We start from the raw sequence: 9,148 nt of genomic DNA, 5'->3' as shown, positions 1-9,148 counted from the left end.
GGCTTACATTGTAAGAAGGAAACCAAATTCATTAAGGGGAAACTAAGCTCTTCCAGGGCTAAATTTTCTAAGAATTCCGCAAAACAGAAATCCATAAGAATCAGCACTGAGTTTGGGGGGTTATTTTTCATACCAAATGTTAATGAAATTTGAAAGCACAATGTTGAACTTTAGCATCTCAAAGATAACCATGAATGGGTGGTAAAAAGTGAGTAAACAGGAACTTCAATTAAATAGAGTTGGGAGACCAGAATGGGGGTTCTCAGGCCCTGTGACAATAGGCCGAGCCCAACAGGTAAGAAGAAGGCTTCCTCTTCTCTTCTTGGCAAGAGCTCCCAGTGCTGTCAGAACTCAGCCAGTGAAAATCTGTGGGCTCTTTGTTAACTCTAAGCCCTCCCAACTTCCCTTTCCCCTCTGTAAAGGAGTTCTCTGCATTTTTGCTGGGGACTTGCACATGGCTCATCATGGTTTCAGACCTCAAAGAGCAATTCTGTGCCGATCCTGAGAAACAACTGGCAGTCTAATTGTTTTAGGTCAACAGAAATTATAATATATACTTATAAGAAAAATTTTATACTGGAAAACATCTCTTCCAGTATAAGATGTAGGGAGTTGCAGGGGACTAACTGGGAGGGATATGTAAAATTGTATAGACAGGTAAAGTTATACTGTGGTTGAAAGAATTTGGCTTCTCAGAAATTGTCTCCCATATATCTTTTTAGTCATTTCATGATCAATCTTGTTTTTAATCATTTATTCGCTCAGAATCATTAGTCACTTTTTATGCCTCAGTTGCTGTGATAGATGCTGAGGATACAAGATAAATTCAACATAGTCTTAGGGAGTTCTGAATCTGATAAAGGAGAAAAGCAAGTGAATGGGTTATTATGGAGAATTGCTAGAAATATGGTTCCCATGGTGTGTTTGGGAACACAGAGGAGAGGCATCTAAATTAACCTGGGATTAAGGTATGCTTATGGCAGAAAGTGAAGAGGAACTAAAAAGCCTCTTAATGAAAGTGAAAGAGGAGAGTGAAAAAGTTGGCTTAAAGCTTAACATTCAGAAAACTAAGATCATGGCATCTGGTCCCATCACCTCATGGGAAATAGATGGGGAGACAGTGGAAACATTGTCAGACTTTATTTCTGGGGGCTCCAAAATCACTGCAGATGGTGACTGCAGCCATGAAATTAAAAGATGCTTACTCCTTGGAAGGAAAGTGATGACCATCCCAGATAGCATATTAAAAAGCAGAGACATTATTTTGCTAACAAAGGTCCATCTGGTCAAGGCTATGGTTTTTCCAGTGGTCATGTATGGATGTGAGAGTTGGACTGTGAAGAAAGCTGAGCACCAAAAAATTGATGTTTTTGAACTGTGGTGTTGGAGAAGACTCTTGAGAGTCCCTTGGACTGTGGAGAGATCCAACCGGTCCATCCTGAAGGAGATAAGTCCTGGGTATTCATTGGAAGGACTGATGCTGAAGCTGAAACTCCAATACTTTGGCCACCTCATGCGAAGAGTTGACTCATTGGAAAAGACCCCGATGCTGGGAGGGATTGGGGGCAGGAGGAGAAGGGGACGACATAGGATGAGATGGCTGGATGGCATCACTGACTCGATGGGCATGAGTTTGAGTAAACTCCAGGAGTTTGTGATGGACAGGGAGGTCTGGCGTGCTGGGATTCGTGGGGTCGCAAAGAGTCTGACACGACTGAGCGAATGAACTGAACTGAACTGAACTGAACTGAAGGTATGCTTTTCAGAAGAGGAGACCATGTTGTTGTTCAGTCGCTAAGTCGTGTCTGACTCTTTGTGACCCATGGGACTGCAGCACGCCAGGCTTCCCTGTCCTTCACTATCTCCCGGAGTTTGCTCAAACTCATGTCCATTGACTTGGTGACACCATCCAGTCATCTCATCCTCTGTTATCCCCTTCTCCTCCTGCCCTCAATCTTTCCCAGCATCAGGAAAGACTAGCATCAGAGGAGACCATAGAGTTGATTTTTTATTTGAGTGGAGGAATGACACGTACTGGGAAGTTGCAATTACTGTCAGGTGTGGAGGGCAGTGCTATAGAGTAAGACATTCTTCCAGGAATTAAGGAGAGAGGAAGCAAACAGCTAGGAAGAAAGGTAATGGACAACATTGTGAGTTTTATGGGTTACGGTAAGAACAATGAACTCTATCCTGAAAGCTATGGACAGCCATGGTCCTCAGAAAAATGAGATCAACATAATTGGAAAATACTTTCACTTTAATGATTAGTAGTTTTAATCTTGGTCCAAGAGGGATTTTATTTCTGTTCTTTTGGTTCTGAGAGGCAGTTAGTAACAGACTCCAGAGATATAAGTTCAACTTTCAACTCCACCATAATTTTGAGACCTTAAGATACTCATGTAATTTTTCAGAGCTTCCATGCCCTCATTGTAAGTAGAGTTAATAATTACTCCTTAAAATGTAGATGTGATATTGAAATAATGTGAAACAGCCCCAGTTTTTACAGGGCGCTTAAGTCAATATTCATTGGTTTTGAAACTCGCTGTTCTGATTTCCACCTTGAGGTTGTTTTCCTGGGAACTTTTTCAGTGTGGTGTCTACACTGTGACCCTCTCTCTGCTCTTTCTTTAGTTCACAATATTCCTGTGCTTTTTGGACTTAAGCTCCAGTCATCTCCAAACTCATCCTTCGAGCCAGGGCAACTTGGGTCTATAGAGAGTTCCTGAAAATTCCCAGAGTAGCAGATCTTGTGAGTTACTGGAATTAGAACAAGTGGCAGAAACATGTGGTTCTCATTGAGACCTCTAGATAAGAACATTTCAAAACTTAACACGGCCAGGATATTTCAGTGCATCAGCGGATCTAGGCCTGAAATCATCTGGAACTTAACACTACTCATTAATGATGAACGTGCTATGAATACATCCTATGGGGGTGGTGAGGGGGTTGGCTGTGACTTAAATAAAGACAGGGAGGCAGAGGCATATTTTTGAAATCAATTTTTCTTAAAAATCAACCCATCTAAAGTAAGTCATTATGCAGCTAACCAAGGATAACAGCTCTATCAATCAAATCTTTTGCCTTCACAGTTGAGTGAAATCTTTTTCTTTCCTTTCTAACCAAAACTGAGAGGGCAGTTTAATTTCCCAGTTAGAGGCAAGAGTCTTTTCTTGACCCCTGTTCTTTATCTCCATTGAATAGCATACCCCATTTTAATGTTTTTATTATTCATATTATTTTTTTTTTTTGAAAAATTATTCCCTAGAGGGAGAAGACTATAATGAAATGGTATCAGGCTTTTTATTTGGAGAACTAATCAAATTTTAGGAAGACACACCAGTGTGCTGTAGAGTTTCTGGGCAGGAAGCTAAAATGATCTTTTCCTAACTGGGGTTGTGTAAGTATTCTTTTAGCAGAGAATGAATTTTCTGGGCTTTATAGGGAGGGCTCATAGAAGGTGATGGAGGGCTCTATTGTGTAACAGCAGGAGGGATACCAGGCCGTGTTAAGAACATTTCCTTTTGAAAAATTGAAATATTATCCTAATAGCTACAGTGTATTAATTCTTCAGTCTCATTCCAGGAAGAAATGAATTTATTGTGGAAAAGGTCTGCCTTAGAGAGAATGCCTTCATCTCTGTCAAGATAGGTTGATTATAGCTAAAAAATTACATGAGGCTTATTGTATTTCACAAAGCTCAAAAAGTACACAATAATATACCCATGAGACCAAATTGGATTCTACCCATCAGGGTAAGAAAAATCAACAAGGAAGTATGATTGTTTCTATCTAATATTGTTCTGAGAATTTCTGTAGGTAAACTGAGCTTTCTGAAGACATACCATAGCTTCAGGATTTGAGAGAATCTAAGGCAGGATTTAATCTAGAGCCTTCATGTTATAACTAAAGAATCAGAGGTGCTGGATTTGTTGAAAGTCACAGAGGTAATTAGGGCCAGTGACAGACCAAGAGAGCAGGTCTTCTGAATTGCAGTACCAGCCTCTTTTTTACATTGCATTCTTGAGGAATTCTTTAACTAGTTTAGTTTTATTAACAGCATAAACTTGGGGGACAAAAAGACATCTAATACCTATGAGCAGTTAATAGATGTTTAGAGTGGTGCTTGAGGTCTCTTAAATTTAATATTTCATTTAGTCTACAGTAATCCTGTGAAATATCACTATGACATTCACCCTACAGATACAGAGACTAAGGATCAGGCAAGTTGAATTGGTCAAGATACCAAAGTTAGTATACTGGAACTGGAATTAGCTCCAAGGTCAGTTAGGCCCCTAAATTATCACAAACTTCTACTTAACACTTAGGCAGTATAAATTTAGGAAAATCATAAATTCTGAGTTGGTACTGAAATTAGAGGTAATCGATATCCACCTTCAATTTAAGGCAAATTTTTTCTTTATAAAATTCTTGAAAAATGTTCATCAGCTTCTACTTTAGCACCTTTGGTAATGAATAGCTCAGTGTCTCATAAGATATCTTGTAGATATACAATGTAGAGTATTGTTAATACTTGATTTCTTAGTTTACCCTTATAACTCATATCCCCTAGGTCATACTCTGGCTTTCTGTTCCCCATGACATACTCAATCATTCATTTATTAATTCAAACATATTTACAGAGTATCTGTTACATGCCAGGCACTATAGTCTGAGAATACAGTGATAAGTAAAATGATACCATCCCTATCTTCATGAATTTTGCATTGTTTAAGCAAGGATTTGGGTGTAATCCATATCTGAGTAACTGAAAGAGGAGAGTATTAGTAACAGAGCACATAGAATTAAAAAAAAAAAAAAATGATAATCCAGGCACTAAAATGTAGCATGTTCAAACCTATAATAAAATGTTTATGTAGAAGGCAGCTGACATGCCTTTGAGGTTCACTTAGAAAATTAAATATGGGGAGAATTTTTCCTCTGAGAAAGCAATGGAAAAATTTGCTTAGACCATTTAAATGGCTCCTCAGAGATCTGGCTGAGTTATAGCCAGTGACATGAAGGAATCCCTGGCAAAGAGGGCTATATGTTTGGCTGGAGGCAAACTGTGCTAGATGTTAGACTTTCCGTTGTGCAAATATTGACTCCAGACCATAGTGTGAATAGGGTCATAGTCTGGACCTGAAGAAGCATCTGCTTATATTGACTCTCAGAGGACTCACCAGGAAGATCCAATTCTATCATAATAGATAGGAAGCAGGCCCAGGGATCAAACCAGTCAATTCTAAAGGCAATCAGTCTTGAATATTCATTGGAAGGACTGATGCTGAAGCTGAAACTACAATACTTTGGCCACCTGATGCGAAGAACTGACTCATTGAAAAAGACCCTGATGCTGGGAAAGACTGAAGACAGGAGGAGAAAGGGGCAACAGAGGATGAGATGGTTGGATGGCATCACCAACTCGATGAACATGAGTTTGAGCAACCTCTGGGAGTTAGTGATGGACAGGGAAGCCTGGCGTGCTGCAGTCCATGGGGTACAAAGAGTCAGACACAACTGAATGACTGAATTGAGGCCCAGGGAGGGCTTGAACATAGGCTGCTGGGAAAATACCTTGCTCAGGGCAAGACTGACCAGTCTTTAAGCACTTCTTGTAAGTCAGAACTTTTACATAGTTGTATCAGATAATCCTTGCAACAGTTCTCTGAAAGAATATTATCCCTCTATTACAGATGAAGTAGACCAAGCCTCTTGGAAGGTAACATAAACGTGGGAGTTGGAATTCCCATCTATGTGTATCTGACTCCTAATACTATGCACTTTCCATTACATCATGCTGTTCTTTCACATTTCTATGACTTGCAACTCTGAGTTGAGATTCAAGAAGAGGCAGGTTGAAGCTAGAGAAGCTAGACAAACTTAAGTTTCAGGGCCCTTAATTTGCATAGGGCCCTTTCAAAGTCTTGAGGTGCGTTAGCAATAAGGACGTATATTTTTGTAAGCATTGCAACACTGGTGTATTTATATATTCTTTTTCTAAAAGTGAGTCTCCAAAATTGTGAAAGCCTTTGCCTCCATAAAATCTGTTCTAAAGCCTTATTTAGAGAACAGTCATTCATTCAACAAATATTGTACCGAATGTGTAATACATGGCAGGCACTGTGCTAAGGTGCTGGCTATACTGCAGTGAATAACCCAAAACGGAGTTCCCAGTCCTCGTGGAACTGATAGTCTACAGACAGTACGCACTGTAGAGTCCTGCCAGGACAGTCAGGTCCCACTTCAACTGGATAATTTGAAGAAAATGTGACAAAGAGACTATTTAGCAAGATGTGGTTGAGTTCAGTAAACTGGAAAGAATGGTACAGTATTCTCTGATTAACAAGAAAGCACTAGCTTGATGGATAACAGTAGGGAGTGGTTACTAACTAGGGACAGACATAACTGTGTGAAGACAATTGCCTGATAGGGGATGAAGCCTTTAGCTGATGACAGCTAATCAATCATAATGGGAGGGAGCAGGGCAATAAACAGCCTCCTTACTCTTGTCTTCTGACTTCTTGTTAGTATTACCCATTGATCAAACTCAGGTGGAAGTTAGAAAGCAGGTTATTTCATTAATTTATTCATATGGACCGGTCTCCTTGATCATGTGGTACAGAATTGTGGATATGGAGGAGAAACAGATGATATTCAATACATTATACATGTTCAGTTCCACCTTTAAAGTACTGGTGAGGATGTCTGGAGAAAAGGGTTACATCAAGTAGAATGCAAGTTCTGAGGTATTGATATTATTTAGGAGAATAATATAACTACTAATAAGAGAAAATATTTATTGACAACATACTCAGTTGTAGATATGAACTGAGAGCTTGCTGTGTCTGATATCACATAAGTTCTCTCCTTTAAACAATATTCTAAAGGATTCTAGAATTTGGTCTTTTGCCAACTTCGAAGCATTTTCCTCAATATAGGAAGAGTTAAACTTCCTGAGGGATCCTTTCATATAGCTCTATGTATTATATCTTAGTGTCTGTAGAACAAAAAAGAAAAACCAATAGGTAACTTTATATGTGAAGAATTCACATTCAATCAGCCATAGTGAGGATATTAAAAGATTGAGAATCACTAATTACCAAATCAAAATGGATACTCTTTTGCAAATGCCTTAGTTACCTCCTGATTCTCTCTTAGATTGGGTACTTGTTAAAGGTCCATTGGACCTAGGAGGCAGAATGTGAAAGATACAAGGTGTTGAATAGCTCCCATTTCCTTCTTAAAATATTCTTAAGCAGAAAGGCTATTCCCAAAGAGAACCAGAAGGGACTGACCTATTTATGAGAATGAATTGATTTGTCCACCTGAGACACATGTTTCAAACCACTCAGACCACTAAGGTTGGATATGCAAATAAGTTCTTTCAGAATTCCTCAAAGTTACCCAAAGTAAACTTGAAAAAGTTCACAAATTTTAACAAAGTTAACAATGACTTTTTCCACATCCATGACATCAAATATACTAATGTACTTAACATCCAGGAAGTCTAATCTTTGTTGGAATAAATGAAATGCCTAAAAGTATTAGGGAAGTCTAGACCCCAAATTATGCTTTGAATTAAGGAATGATTAAGCTGTAAATTGTGCTTGCAAATTATTCATTGAGTGCCTTCATTTGACAGATGAGAAAATCGTGACCTGGAAAAGGAAAATGATTTTTCAAGGTCACAAGACGAGTTAGTGACAGAGTTATGATCAGTAGTTTTTATAGCCAGTCTTTGGGCCTATGTTCCTTATAGTTATACTGTCTTCCAGAGACATAGACAGGAAGACTAGCAGTTTGAGAGTCCCTGAAGGTTACTCAGTCCATGAGAGAAAGAATATTTACCATTTCTGCCATAACATAGAGGGAAAAAAAATCCCGTGTTAAAGAAATCAATTGGGAAAAAAAGTACAGGAGAAAAGGAAAGGTCTTAAAAAAGTCTAATCTGTCTATACCTTAAAAAGGAGAGTTTATAACACAACGTTGTAAAGCAACTATACTCCAATTAAAATTAATTAAAAAAATGTCTAACCTGTGTGATCTTTGACATCACCAGGTTGTTTAGCTTCATGGAATGTGAGCAGGATACTCACTTCTGAGACTATCTGTAATCTGGGTAAATGATCGAACCTCTAAGATATGTTAAGGAATTTAATCAGCATATCATACTTTACAACACTAATTAAGTGAAAAATGAATAAAGGGAGTCCAGGTACTGATAATTGCTGGACAACTTCATTTTTCAAGAGTCATTCAACTGACCCAAACAACTGATTCTCTACTTTTCTTGAGCAGGCATGGGAATCTTGAGACTCAGACTCCCAGCTTTCTCAAGACCCTACTATATGAATTCAGCTTTTGAAAAAACAAAATTCAACTGTGCCCCCTTTTGAACCACCATTTTTCCATTTAACTGAATAGGATCCAACTGAGTTTACCTGAGTTGTGTTCCATGTACAGTTTCCAAGAAGCTATTGACTCTACTAGCTGTTATTTGCCTAACATCAATTGCCACCTGTGGCACAAATATAGGGACTCTATGTCTGATGTCTATGTCTGATGTCACCAGAGGTGAGATGCATTTACTTCTTTTCATTGATAGCTAATATCTTGTTTTTCTTTATATATTTGTTATTTTTGTTGAACATGAAGTCATTTTCTAGTCCCATGAAGTTCTCTAAGAATGTCCCTGACCATTCTTCCTATAATCAACACTCCCAGTGTATTTTAGGTTGGTTGGAATTGACAAAGTCAACTTACATATTAAAAATGTTCAGTCTAATGGGAAACAGTTTAATGGGACAAGAATACTGCTAGGATGGAGAATCGGTGGGTTCCCCTTCTATTTCAGATTGTTTCTGTTTCTAGTTCATTTTGCCTGAACACTAGTACTTATGGAAATTTTGTGGGATAGTTAAGAAGTTTCTGAAATACCTAATAGAGTGACACTCCTACATTTTGAGGGAGAAAAATAATGCCCTTTTTAGTACACACTTTATTTTGAGCCCATGCCAATTATCTGTTCATTTCATTTCCAGTTCTGTTCATGACATAGAGAATCATGCATGCATCCATGCTTAGACTAGAGGCCATGATGAGTATCAAAGTTCAGGCTTATTTTTCCATGGAGATTAACCAAGGATTG

The 9,148-nt window shown here is 38.5% G+C and overlaps 1 pseudogene; it reads left to right on the top strand.

Annotated features, from left to right (window-relative positions):
* Window positions 1-252: 252 nt before the first annotated feature.
* The window catches only part of LOC133039981 (bridging integrator 3-like), a 34,770-nt pseudogene continuing 25,874 nt past the window's right edge, over window positions 253-9,148 (top strand).

This window comes from Dama dama, chromosome 20 (genome assembly GCF_033118175.1).
Source record: "Dama dama isolate Ldn47 chromosome 20, ASM3311817v1, whole genome shotgun sequence".
NCBI classification, from domain to species: Eukaryota; Metazoa; Chordata; class Mammalia; order Artiodactyla; family Cervidae; genus Dama; species Dama dama.
This window is presented reverse-complemented; position numbering and strand designations above follow the sequence as displayed.